The sequence below is a fragment of the Hydractinia symbiolongicarpus genome, chromosome 9 (assembly GCF_029227915.1).
Source record: "Hydractinia symbiolongicarpus strain clone_291-10 chromosome 9, HSymV2.1, whole genome shotgun sequence".
In the NCBI taxonomy this organism is placed as follows: Eukaryota; Metazoa; Cnidaria; class Hydrozoa; order Anthoathecata; family Hydractiniidae; genus Hydractinia; species Hydractinia symbiolongicarpus.
In genome coordinates, this window is record NC_079883.1 from 7,594,252 (window position 1) to 7,607,372 (window position 13,121).

Consider the following 13,121-nt stretch of genomic DNA (forward strand, 5'->3'; position numbering starts at 1 on the left):
TCCAGAAGCACCAGTGCCTTTAGTTTGAATCAAATCGCCTGATGTTACTCCTCGTTTAAGAGCCATTTTCAGATGATGATCTGAGTTTTCAGCAACTTTGTAATTTGCATGAATATATTTTGTAATAGCTTGGCGAGATGAACCACCGCGTTCCTTTAGGGTAGCGATAGCAGCCTTGATCATGTCCACATATTTAGGGTGATCAGCTGTCTTCTTTGCAGCAGGTTTCTTCTTGGGTGCGATTTTCTTTGGAGAAGCTGCTTCACTCATTTTTAATGTTTTCTTACAACAATCCAACGATAAACGATGCTTGTTATCACAGTAGAAGTATACTAAACATTACCGTGTAAATGAGATATAATTTAAGACGGTGCGAAGTATGCGGACGTAAAAGTACCACTCCCGGGAATTGATTTGGCGCGAAAACAGAAATGTGTGTTTCTGTACATCGTATAATGTCCGTTTTGGGTGCCGCGACTATGCGAAAGCATGTTAATTTTTATTTGTAGTACGACGCAATAGTCTGCAAGAGAAGCTGCTGGAGTTTGAGGTCTTCAGCATTACATCTAGTCTGTTAATTTGGGCTTCTTCCGCGCTCGTGTTAGGATTTTCATAAAGCGTTCTTTGGTTTGCGTTGCGTATGTCGGCCTACATCATCGACACGGCCTGTTTCCGGCTATTAGGAGCAATTCATATATTGGGCACTGCGTTTCGACTTTTTTATTAGACCACAGTAAAAAAATTCACTCACAGAAGTCCCTTTCTTTCATGGCTACAAACACGAAGAATTCTGTCGTAAGTAAAACGAATGCGCAAGCCAAAATGACGATGGGGCGAAGTCATAAGCATGGCCCTGTGGCCCAATGGATAAGGCATCTGACTACGAATCAGGGGATTCCAGGTTCGACTCCTGGCAGGGTCGCACTGTCGCATTTCGGCTGCATGGTCTACTGTGTAACGCGCGCGCACGTTCTGGCGTAATGCGTTGATAAACGGAATGTACGCAGACATATTGGAAAGTAATATCACGCACTTAGTATCGTCGCCTTTGTTAGCATTCATGTAAGTTACCATCCACTCGCTACAGTCGCTCTCCATCCTACGGCTAAATCAACAGCCGTGATTTTTACTATGTCGCCGTCCATCCGTACGCGGTGACAGTTGTAAGCTTTACAGTAACGTGACATGCTCCACAAGCAGTTACGGTGTGTGGACGATGCCTATCATGGCAACGCTTGTTCTTTATCGCTTCTCGGCCTAATGGCTAAGATCAAGTGTAGTATCTGTTCTTATCAGTTTAATATCTGGTAGGCCATTCTCTGAATGGTCAGTATATTAATCTGATTTTTGGCCTTGGGTCATGGAGGTGGATTCATTCACGCCGTGACCACGGGTTGCCTTGGTGTTGCACTATTACCGATGGCGGCCCACATAAGCAATAAAAGAATAATAGCAGTCCTCTTTCCGACGGCACTCTGCATAGTCTACGGCGGGAACAAAACGCGTACACTGGGGGAGAATACAGCCTATGCCCCGCGACACGGCAGTTTATAACACACTCAAGCCACAAGCATTAACAAACTTTGAAGGGTACCCTCATGCTACGGTGCAGTTCCAACTCATACTTACCTGACGGGGAAGTAAAGACTGATCAATGAGGGTTTTCTTCCAGAGTGAGGCTCTTGCATTGCACTACGCTTGGGCTGACCTCTGCGATTACTGCAAACGTCAGTAACTCGACCGTACAATTTCTGGTAGTGGGGGCCTGCGTCCGCGCTCGCCCCCTCCTTAAGTCAAAATGAATGAGCTTAGAAAAGTTGCGCGGCCAAATGTCGGTGGTGACTTAAACGCTAAGGTAAAACCTCGCTTGGCTGTTACGAAACGTGATTGCGATATAAGTCCTCGGAAGGCGGCGGAATTTTATTTTATTTGCCATTCCGTCAGGGTTATTGGATGATCGGCAATAGATCGAGTTTGTATGCATTTGAAAGCTCTTTTTTCTCGTACTATCACCTGAAAATGTCGTAGGAAAATGTCATAGGAAACACTTTCAACAACCGCCACGTTCCTTAATTGTTATAACAAGAAATATATCACAGCAAATGAAAATGAAAAGCCTACGACACCGGGAGTTCCCAGGCGGTCCCCCATCCAAGTACTATCCCGGCCCGACGATGCTTAACTTCCGTGATCAGACGAGAACGGGTGTGTTCATCGTGGTATGGCCGTAGACATTAGTAGGTGCAAATACGTGCAATTTATTTTGACGTTGTGATCAAATTTTTTTATTTAATTTCTTTGAGTTACTTAGGACAAGGCGTATGCATGGATTATCTATTAGACTTTAAGGTTATAGTTTTGTGAAAAAAACAATGTTTTTTTAAAGATGTGTGGCTATAAAAATAGCCGTTGTTTTCTGAGTGTAGCGGTTTACTTCTTCTGTCCTTTGTCGTTCTTCTTTGGGAGTAAGACAGCTTGAATGTTTGGCAAAACACCACCAGCTGCAATGGTTACACCGCTCAAAAGTTTGTTTAATTCTTCATCATTACGAACAGCCAATTGTAAATGTCTTGGAATAATCCTAGCTTTTTTGTTGTCTCTTGCTGCGTTACCAGCCAACTCCAATATCTCAGCAGATAAATATTCCAAGACGGCTGCTAAGTAAACTGGTGCTCCAGATCCAATTCGGTTAGCATAGTGCCCTCTACGAAGGAATCTATGCACTCTACCGACTGGAAATTGAAGTCCAGCTCTTGAGGATCTTGTCTTGGCTTTAGCCTTAGCTTTTCCACCTTTTCCACGTCCAGACATAACTGCGATTTGATTTGTAAGTTAATACAAAAACGTACGAATATTTAACGTAAGTGTTAACGAAATAAACTTTACTCGTTTTTTCATCATAAAAATAGGATCGAAATCATGTTTTTTTAACCAATCATAATTAAGTATTAAACAAAAGATTTTTTTTTTAACCAATTAAATTGCGTATCGGCGTTTTCGGATCGAATTCGATCCGATTTTTTTACTTATAAACAAAAAGTTTTGACTTGCAGTTTAATGCTTATTTACAAGTTAAGTAGCAAAAATTTTTAACCATGTCTGACGCAGCAGCTAAAGGAGGAAAACAGGCACCTAAAGTAGCCAAGAAAGGTGAAAAAAGAGCCGGCAAAAAAGGAGGAAAGATTGGTGGAACTGGTGAAAAGAAACGCAAGAGAAAGAGAAAGGAAAGTTATGCTATTTACATCTACAATGTTTTGAAACAAGTTCACCCAGATGTCGGAGTTTCAAGCAAAGCTATGAGCATCATGAACTCATTTGTCAACGACATCTTTGAGCGCATTGCTTCCGAAGCTTCGCGTTTGGCTCTTCAAAACAAAAAGTCGACCATCTCTTCTCGTGAAATTCAAACCGCAGTACGTCTTCTCTTGCCTGGAGAACTTGCAAAACACGCAGTCAGTGAAGGAACAAAAGCCGTCACAAAATACACAAGCAGCAAGTAAACCAACGTCTACCAAACACAAACGGTCTTTTTTAAGACCACACATCTTTAAAAAAACATTTACTTGGCGTCACTACAAGTTAACCGAAGTTAATAAAACTTCTAAATAATGTGCTTAAGAACACTAGCCTACATTTAAAATACTTCCCCATGTGTGTGTGGATTAGCTTCACTTTTCATACGTATTATTAGCTGTACTTGCAGAAAAGACAAGTACATTGATCCATGTTATTGCTTACATTTAACTTAACCCAGCTTTTCACGGAAACACTCCCAGGCAAATTAACCCTACAAAGTATTTCTAAATTTTTTTTGTGTCATATATGACATAGTATCGTATAGCAATAAATGTAACTGTGACAAGACTTTACACATTGTGTAATTTGGAAGCGTGCACAAAGTAATGTTTTAAAAGATTTGTGGCTATAAAAATAGCCGTTTTTGTTGAGCAATGACAACGCTTAACCTCCGAATCCGTAAAGAGTTCTTCCTTGACGTTTTAAGGCATAAACAACATCCATAGCGGTAACGGTCTTGCGTTTAGCGTGCTCTGTGTAGGTTACAGCATCACGAATAACATTCTCTAAGAAAACCTTCAGTACACCTCTGGTTTCCTCATAGATAAGGCCAGAGATACGTTTGACACCACCTCGTCGAGCAAGACGCCGAATAGCAGGTTTTGTGATTCCCTGAATGTTATCACGAAGAATTTTTCGGTGACGTTTAGCACCTCCTTTTCCCAATCCTTTACCTCCTTTTCCGCGTCCAGACATATTGATATAGTTGCGTACAGAACGAGTACAAAAACAACGTTTGAGTTAACAGAATTCAGACAGCTTTAAAAAGAGGCCATAAAATTACCTACTGCTCGTGGAAACACCCTAATTAACCAATAGAGTTGCGTCATTACAAAATGTTCCGAACATTTTGTACATTTTTTTAAGTAAAACTGTAGTTTTTTTAAAAATTCGTGGTCTTAATGTTTCAGTAAGGCAATAAATTTGGCATCGTTGGAATTCGCCAAACCTTCTGCTACTTACTAAAAAAAAAAAAAGTCAAAAGCTTTTGTGTATCAGAAGATACAGCCGTTTTCCCGTAGCCAAAAAACACAGATTTTATAAAAATGTTAAAGTAATGAGCGTAATGTCATTATGCAGCCAATCAGAAATTACTTTCTTAGCACCAATCAAATGGTTTGTTTTGAACCTTAGCTGTCAATCAATATGAGAAATAAAACTTTGGCGCGATAGTGCATTTTAGACCGTCTTGTGTATCCGTACTACATCGACTTCTTAAAATATGGCTCGTACAAAGCAAACTGCACGTAAATCTACTGGAGGAAAGGCTCCACGAAAACAACTCGCCACTAAAGCTGCGAGGAAAAGCGCACCAGCTACTGGAGGAGTGAAAAAACCACATCGTTACAGACCTGGTACAGTTGCTCTCAGAGAAATCAGAAGATACCAGAAGTCAACCGAGCTCTTGATCCGCAAGTTGCCTTTCCAGCGTCTTGTGCGAGAAATTGCTCAGGACTTCAAAACAGATCTGCGATTCCAGAGCACAGCCGTTATGGCTCTGCAAGAGGCTTCTGAAGCGTACCTTGTTGGCTTGTTCGAGGATACTAACTTGTGTGCCATTCACGCAAAACGAGTTACAATCATGCCTAAAGACATCCAGTTGGCAAGAAGAATTCGTGGGGAACGTGCCTAAGCATCTTACCAAACAAAAAACGGCTATTTTTATAGCCACACATCCATAAAAAATATTACGGCTAGCTTTTTATATCAAACTTTGTCCTGCTTTCTGTTTAAATTTTATGCTACATAAAAATTTTATGCTACATAAAGTTTGACAATGTTAAAAATATGAAGGGCAAGAAAAGTAAAAGCAAGAAAATAAGAAATTTAAAAACGAAAATACTTAAACTTAGGGAATCTAATCTTAAATTTACTCTTTTTTAACTGTTTAAGTGACTTAAACAAGTTTAACTTTGTACCAAGATAATGTTTTTTTGTAAATGTGTGGCTATAAAAATAGCCGTTTGTTAATGTAATAGCCAGATACACACAAATTATTTTTTTGCGGTCTTCTTTGCTGCCTTTTTGGGAGTCTTTTTGACCTTCTTTGCTGCAGGTTTTTTAGCAACAGGCTTCTTTGTGGGTTTCTTAGCTGCTGGTTTCTTAGCCGAGGCTTTCTTTGTGGCAGGCTTCTTTGCTGCTTTCTTTGGCGTGCTCTTCTTTGCTGGCTTCTTTTTTGGTGTACTTTTCTTTGCAGTAGGCTTCTTTGCCGTTGGCTTTTTTGCTGCGGCCTTTTTCTTAGGTTTTTCTTTTTTTACCTGACCTAGCTTGAATGATCCAGAAGCACCAGTGCCTTTAGTTTGAATCAAATCGCCTGATGTTACTCCTCGTTTAAGAGCCATTTTCAGATGATGATCTGAGTTTTCAGCAACTTTGTAATTTGCATGAATATATTTTGTAATAGCTTGGCGAGATGAACCACCGCGTTCCTTTAGGGTAGCGATAGCAGCCTTGATCATGTCCACATATTTAGGGTGATCAGCTGTCTTCTTTGCAGCAGGTTTCTTCTTGGGTGCGATTTTCTTTGGAGAAGCTGCTTCACTCATTTTTAATGTTTTCTTACAACAATCCAACGATAAACGATGCTTGTTATCACAGTAGAAGTATACTAAACATTACCGTGTAAATGAGATATAATTTAAGACGGTGCGAAGTATGCGGACGTAAAAGTACCACTCCCGGGAATTGATTTGGCGCGAAAACAGAAATGTGTGTTTCTGTACATCGTATAATGTCCGTTTTGGGTGCCGCGACTATGCGAAAGCATGTTAATTTTTATTTGTAGTACGACGCAATAGTCTGCAAGAGAAGCTGCTGGAGTTTGAGGTCTTCAGCATTACATCTAGTCTGTTAATTTGGGCTTCTTCCGCGCTCGTGTTAGGATTTTCATAAAGCGTTCTTTGGTTTGCGTTGCGTATGTCGGCCTACATCATCGACACGGCCTGTTTCCGGCTATTAGGAGCAATTCATATATTGGGCACTGCGTTTCGACTTTTTTATTAGACCACAGTAAAAAAATTCACTCACAGAAGTCCCTTTCTTTCATGGCTACAAACACGAAGAATTCTGTCGTAAGTAAAACGAATGCGCAAGCCAAAATGACGATGGGGCGAAGTCATAAGCATGGCCCTGTGGCCCAATGGATAAGGCATCTGACTACGAATCAGGGGATTCCAGGTTCGACTCCTGGCAGGGTCGCACTGTCGCATTTCGGCTGCATGGTCTACTGTGTAACGCGCGCGCACGTTCTGGCGTAATGCGTTGATAAACGGAATGTACGCAGACATATTGGAAAGTAATATCACGCACTTAGTATCGTCGCCTTTGTTAGCATTCATGTAAGTTACCATCCACTCGCTACAGTCGCTCTCCATCCTACGGCTAAATCAACAGCCGTGATTTTTACTATGTCGCCGTCCATCCGTACGCGGTGACAGTTGTAAGCTTTACAGTAACGTGACATGCTCCACAAGCAGTTACGGTGTGTGGACGATGCCTATCATGGCAACGCTTGTTCTTTATCGCTTCTCGGCCTAATGGCTAAGATCAAGTGTAGTATCTGTTCTTATCAGTTTAATATCTGGTAGGCCATTCTCTGAATGGTCAGTATATTAATCTGATTTTTGGCCTTGGGTCATGGAGGTGGATTCATTCACGCCGTGACCACGGGTTGCCTTGGTGTTGCACTATTACCGATGGCGGCCCACATAAGCAATAAAAGAATAATAGCAGTCCTCTTTCCGACGGCACTCTGCATAGTCTACGGCGGGAACAAAACGCGTACACTGGGGGAGAATACAGCCTATGCCCCGCGACACGGCAGTTTATAACACACTCAAGCCACAAGCATTAACAAACTTTGAAGGGTACCCTCATGCTACGGTGCAGTTCCAACTCATACTTACCTGACGGGGAAGTAAAGACTGATCAATGAGGGTTTTCTTCCAGAGTGAGGCTCTTGCATTGCACTACGCTTGGGCTGACCTCTGCGATTACTGCAAACGTCAGTAACTCGACCGTACAATTTCTGGTAGTGGGGGCCTGCGTCCGCGCTCGCCCCCTCCTTAAGTCAAAATGAATGAGCTTAGAAAAGTTGCGCGGCCAAATGTCGGTGGTGACTTAAACGCTAAGGTAAAACCTCGCTTGGCTGTTACGAAACGTGATTGCGATATAAGTCCTCGGAAGGCGGCGGAATTTTATTTTATTTGCCATTCCGTCAGGGTTATTGGATGATCGGCAATAGATCGAGTTTGTATGCATTTGAAAGCTCTTTTTTCTCGTACTATCACCTGAAAATGTCGTAGGAAAATGTCATAGGAAACACTTTCAACAACCGCCACGTTCCTTAATTGTTATAACAAGAAATATATCACAGCAAATGAAAATGAAAAGCCTACGACACCGGGAGTTCCCAGGCGGTCCCCCATCCAAGTACTATCCCGGCCCGACGATGCTTAACTTCCGTGATCAGACGAGAACGGGTGTGTTCATCGTGGTATGGCCGTAGACATTAGTAGGTGCAAATACGTGCAATTTATTTTGACGTTGTGATCAAATTTTTTTATTTAATTTCTTTGAGTTACTTAGGACAAGGCGTATGCATGGATTATCTATTAGACTTTAAGGTTATAGTTTTGTGAAAAAAACAATGTTTTTTTAAAGATGTGTGGCTATAAAAATAGCCGTTGTTTTCTGAGTGTAGCGGTTTACTTCTTCTGTCCTTTGTCGTTCTTCTTTGGGAGTAAGACAGCTTGAATGTTTGGCAAAACACCACCAGCTGCAATGGTTACACCGCTCAAAAGTTTGTTTAATTCTTCATCATTACGAACAGCCAATTGTAAATGTCTTGGAATAATCCTAGCTTTTTTGTTGTCTCTTGCTGCGTTACCAGCCAACTCCAATATCTCAGCAGATAAATATTCCAAGACGGCTGCTAAGTAAACTGGTGCTCCAGATCCAATTCGGTTAGCATAGTGCCCTCTACGAAGGAATCTATGCACTCTACCGACTGGAAATTGAAGTCCAGCTCTTGAGGATCTTGTCTTGGCTTTAGCCTTAGCTTTTCCACCTTTTCCACGTCCAGACATAACTGCGATTTGATTTGTAAGTTAATACAAAAACGTACGAATATTTAACGTAAGTGTTAACGAAATAAACTTTACTCGTTTTTTCATCATAAAAATAGGATCGAAATCATGTTTTTTTAACCAATCATAATTAAGTATTAAACAAAAGATTTTTTTTTTAACCAATTAAATTGCGTATCGGCGTTTTCGGATCGAATTCGATCCGATTTTTTTACTTATAAACAAAAAGTTTTGACTTGCAGTTTAATGCTTATTTACAAGTTAAGTAGCAAAAATTTTTAACCATGTCTGACGCAGCAGCTAAAGGAGGAAAACAGGCACCTAAAGTAGCCAAGAAAGGTGAAAAAAGAGCCGGCAAAAAAGGAGGAAAGATTGGTGGAACTGGTGAAAAGAAACGCAAGAGAAAGAGAAAGGAAAGTTATGCTATTTACATCTACAATGTTTTGAAACAAGTTCACCCAGATGTCGGAGTTTCAAGCAAAGCTATGAGCATCATGAACTCATTTGTCAACGACATCTTTGAGCGCATTGCTTCCGAAGCTTCGCGTTTGGCTCTTCAAAACAAAAAGTCGACCATCTCTTCTCGTGAAATTCAAACCGCAGTACGTCTTCTCTTGCCTGGAGAACTTGCAAAACACGCAGTCAGTGAAGGAACAAAAGCCGTCACAAAATACACAAGCAGCAAGTAAACCAACGTCTACCAAACACAAACGGTCTTTTTTAAGACCACACATCTTTAAAAAAACATTTACTTGGCGTCACTACAAGTTAACCGAAGTTAATAAAACTTCTAAATAATGTGCTTAAGAACACTAGCCTACATTTAAAATACTTCCCCATGTGTGTGTGGATTAGCTTCACTTTTCATACGTATTATTAGCTGTACTTGCAGAAAAGACAAGTACATTGATCCATGTTATTGCTTACATTTAACTTAACCCAGCTTTTCACGGAAACACTCCCAGGCAAATTAACCCTACAAAGTATTTCTAAATTTTTTTTGTGTCATATATGACATAGTATCGTATAGCAATAAATGTAACTGTGACAAGACTTTACACATTGTGTAATTTGGAAGCGTGCACAAAGTAATGTTTTAAAAGATTTGTGGCTATAAAAATAGCCGTTTTTGTTGAGCAATGACAACGCTTAACCTCCGAATCCGTAAAGAGTTCTTCCTTGACGTTTTAAGGCATAAACAACATCCATAGCGGTAACGGTCTTGCGTTTAGCGTGCTCTGTGTAGGTTACAGCATCACGAATAACATTCTCTAAGAAAACCTTCAGTACACCTCTGGTTTCCTCATAGATAAGGCCAGAGATACGTTTGACACCACCTCGTCGAGCAAGACGCCGAATAGCAGGTTTTGTGATTCCCTGAATGTTATCACGAAGAATTTTTCGGTGACGTTTAGCACCTCCTTTTCCCAATCCTTTACCTCCTTTTCCGCGTCCAGACATATTGATATAGTTGCGTACAGAACGAGTACAAAAACAACGTTTGAGTTAACAGAATTCAGACAGCTTTAAAAAGAGGCCATAAAATTACCTACTGCTCGTGGAAACACCCTAATTAACCAATAGAGTTGCGTCATTACAAAATGTTCCGAACATTTTGTACATTTTTTTAAGTAAAACTGTAGTTTTTTTAAAAATTCGTGGTCTTAATGTTTCAGTAAGGCAATAAATTTGGCATCGTTGGAATTCGCCAAACCTTCTGCTACTTACTAAAAAAAAAAAAAGTCAAAAGCTTTTGTGTATCAGAAGATACAGCCGTTTTCCCGTAGCCAAAAAACACAGATTTTATAAAAATGTTAAAGTAATGAGCGTAATGTCATTATGCAGCCAATCAGAAATTACTTTCTTAGCACCAATCAAATGGTTTGTTTTGAACCTTAGCTGTCAATCAATATGAGAAATAAAACTTTGGCGCGATAGTGCATTTTAGACCGTCTTGTGTATCCGTACTACATCGACTTCTTAAAATATGGCTCGTACAAAGCAAACTGCACGTAAATCTACTGGAGGAAAGGCTCCACGAAAACAACTCGCCACTAAAGCTGCGAGGAAAAGCGCACCAGCTACTGGAGGAGTGAAAAAACCACATCGTTACAGACCTGGTACAGTTGCTCTCAGAGAAATCAGAAGATACCAGAAGTCAACCGAGCTCTTGATCCGCAAGTTGCCTTTCCAGCGTCTTGTGCGAGAAATTGCTCAGGACTTCAAAACAGATCTGCGATTCCAGAGCACAGCCGTTATGGCTCTGCAAGAGGCTTCTGAAGCGTACCTTGTTGGCTTGTTCGAGGATACTAACTTGTGTGCCATTCACGCAAAACGAGTTACAATCATGCCTAAAGACATCCAGTTGGCAAGAAGAATTCGTGGGGAACGTGCCTAAGCATCTTACCAAACAAAAAACGGCTATTTTTATAGCCACACATCCATAAAAAATATTACGGCTAGCTTTTTATATCAAACTTTGTCCTGCTTTCTGTTTAAATTTTATGCTACATAAAAATTTTATGCTACATAAAGTTTGACAATGTTAAAAATATGAAGGGCAAGAAAAGTAAAAGCAAGAAAATAAGAAATTTAAAAACGAAAATACTTAAACTTAGGGAATCTAATCTTAAATTTACTCTTTTTTAACTGTTTAAGTGACTTAAACAAGTTTAACTTTGTACCAAGATAATGTTTTTTTGTAAATGTGTGGCTATAAAAATAGCCGTTTGTTAATGTAATAGCCAGATACACACAAATTATTTTTTTGCGGTCTTCTTTGCTGCCTTTTTGGGAGTCTTTTTGACCTTCTTTGCTGCAGGTTTTTTAGCAACAGGCTTCTTTGTGGGTTTCTTAGCTGCTGGTTTCTTAGCCGAGGCTTTCTTTGTGGCAGGCTTCTTTGCTGCTTTCTTTGGCGTGCTCTTCTTTGCTGGCTTCTTTTTTGGTGTACTTTTCTTTGCAGTAGGCTTCTTTGCCGTTGGCTTTTTTGCTGCGGCCTTTTTCTTAGGTTTTTCTTTTTTTACCTGACCTAGCTTGAATGATCCAGAAGCACCAGTGCCTTTAGTTTGAATCAAATCGCCTGATGTTACTCCTCGTTTAAGAGCCATTTTCAGATGATGATCTGAGTTTTCAGCAACTTTGTAATTTGCATGAATATATTTTGTAATAGCTTGGCGAGATGAACCACCGCGTTCCTTTAGGGTAGCGATAGCAGCCTTGATCATGTCCACATATTTAGGGTGATCAGCTGTCTTCTTTGCAGCAGGTTTCTTCTTGGGTGCGATTTTCTTTGGAGAAGCTGCTTCACTCATTTTTAATGTTTTCTTACAACAATCCAACGATAAACGATGCTTGTTATCACAGTAGAAGTATACTAAACATTACCGTGTAAATGAGATATAATTTAAGACGGTGCGAAGTATGCGGACGTAAAAGTACCACTCCCGGGAATTGATTTGGCGCGAAAACAGAAATGTGTGTTTCTGTACATCGTATAATGTCCGTTTTGGGTGCCGCGACTATGCGAAAGCATGTTAATTTTTATTTGTAGTACGACGCAATAGTCTGCAAGAGAAGCTGCTGGAGTTTGAGGTCTTCAGCATTACATCTAGTCTGTTAATTTGGGCTTCTTCCGCGCTCGTGTTAGGATTTTCATAAAGCGTTCTTTGGTTTGCGTTGCGTATGTCGGCCTACATCATCGACACGGCCTGTTTCCGGCTATTAGGAGCAATTCATATATTGGGCACTGCGTTTCGACTTTTTTATTAGACCACAGTAAAAAAATTCACTCACAGAAGTCCCTTTCTTTCATGGCTACAAACACGAAGAATTCTGTCGTAAGTAAAACGAATGCGCAAGCCAAAATGACGATGGGGCGAAGTCATAAGCATGGCCCTGTGGCCCAATGGATAAGGCATCTGACTACGAATCAGGGGATTCCAGGTTCGACTCCTGGCAGGGTCGCACTGTCGCATTTCGGCTGCATGGTCTACTGTGTAACGCGCGCGCACGTTCTGGCGTAATGCGTTGATAAACGGAATGTACGCAGACATATTGGAAAGTAATATCACGCACTTAGTATCGTCGCCTTTGTTAGCATTCATGTAAGTTACCATCCACTCGCTACAGTCGCTCTCCATCCTACGGCTAAATCAACAGCCGTGATTTTTACTATGTCGCCGTCCATCCGTACGCGGTGACAGTTGTAAGCTTTACAGTAACGTGACATGCTCCACAAGCAGTTACGGTGTGTGGACGATGCCTATCATGGCAACGCTTGTTCTTTATCGCTTCTCGGCCTAATGGCTAAGATCAAGTGTAGTATCTGTTCTTATCAGTTTAATATCTGGTAGGCCATTCTCTGAATGGTCAGTATATTAATCTGATTTTTGGCCTTGGGTCATGGAGGTGGATTCATTCACGCCGTGACCACGGGTTGCCTTGGTGTTGCACTATTAC

At 40.8% G+C, this 13,121-nt stretch overlaps 6 non-coding genes and 1 pseudogene across 6 annotated transcripts; 5 read left to right on the forward strand and 2 right to left on the reverse strand.

The window, feature by feature from the left end:
• The first annotated feature begins 1,244 nt into the window (after nucleotides 1–1,244).
• LOC130660595 (U2 spliceosomal RNA) lies at nucleotides 1,245–1,436 on the forward strand. The gene has a single exon (XR_008987793.1). It is a non-coding gene; the product is annotated as a U2 spliceosomal RNA (small nuclear RNA).
• A 185-nt stretch (nucleotides 1,437–1,621) lies between these two features.
• On the forward strand, nucleotides 1,622–1,786 carry LOC130659538 (U1 spliceosomal RNA). The gene has a single exon (XR_008986742.1). It is a non-coding gene; the product is annotated as a U1 spliceosomal RNA (small nuclear RNA).
• Nucleotides 1,787–2,114: 328 nt separating this feature from the next.
• Nucleotides 2,115–2,233, reverse strand: LOC130658855 (5S ribosomal RNA). The gene has a single exon (XR_008986067.1). It is a non-coding gene; the product is annotated as a 5S ribosomal RNA (ribosomal RNA).
• A 4,863-nt stretch (nucleotides 2,234–7,096) lies between these two features.
• Nucleotides 7,097–7,288, forward strand: LOC130660596 (U2 spliceosomal RNA). The gene has a single exon (XR_008987794.1). It is a non-coding gene; the product is annotated as a U2 spliceosomal RNA (small nuclear RNA).
• Nucleotides 7,289–7,473: 185 nt separating this feature from the next.
• On the forward strand, nucleotides 7,474–7,638 carry LOC130659539 (U1 spliceosomal RNA). Its single transcript, XR_008986743.1, has one exon. It is a non-coding gene; the product is annotated as a U1 spliceosomal RNA (small nuclear RNA).
• A 328-nt stretch (nucleotides 7,639–7,966) lies between these two features.
• LOC130658867 (5S ribosomal RNA) lies at nucleotides 7,967–8,085 on the reverse strand. Its single transcript, XR_008986080.1, has one exon. It is a non-coding gene; the product is annotated as a 5S ribosomal RNA (ribosomal RNA).
• A 4,863-nt stretch (nucleotides 8,086–12,948) lies between these two features.
• Nucleotides 12,949–13,121, forward strand: LOC130661523 (U2 spliceosomal RNA; annotated as a pseudogene).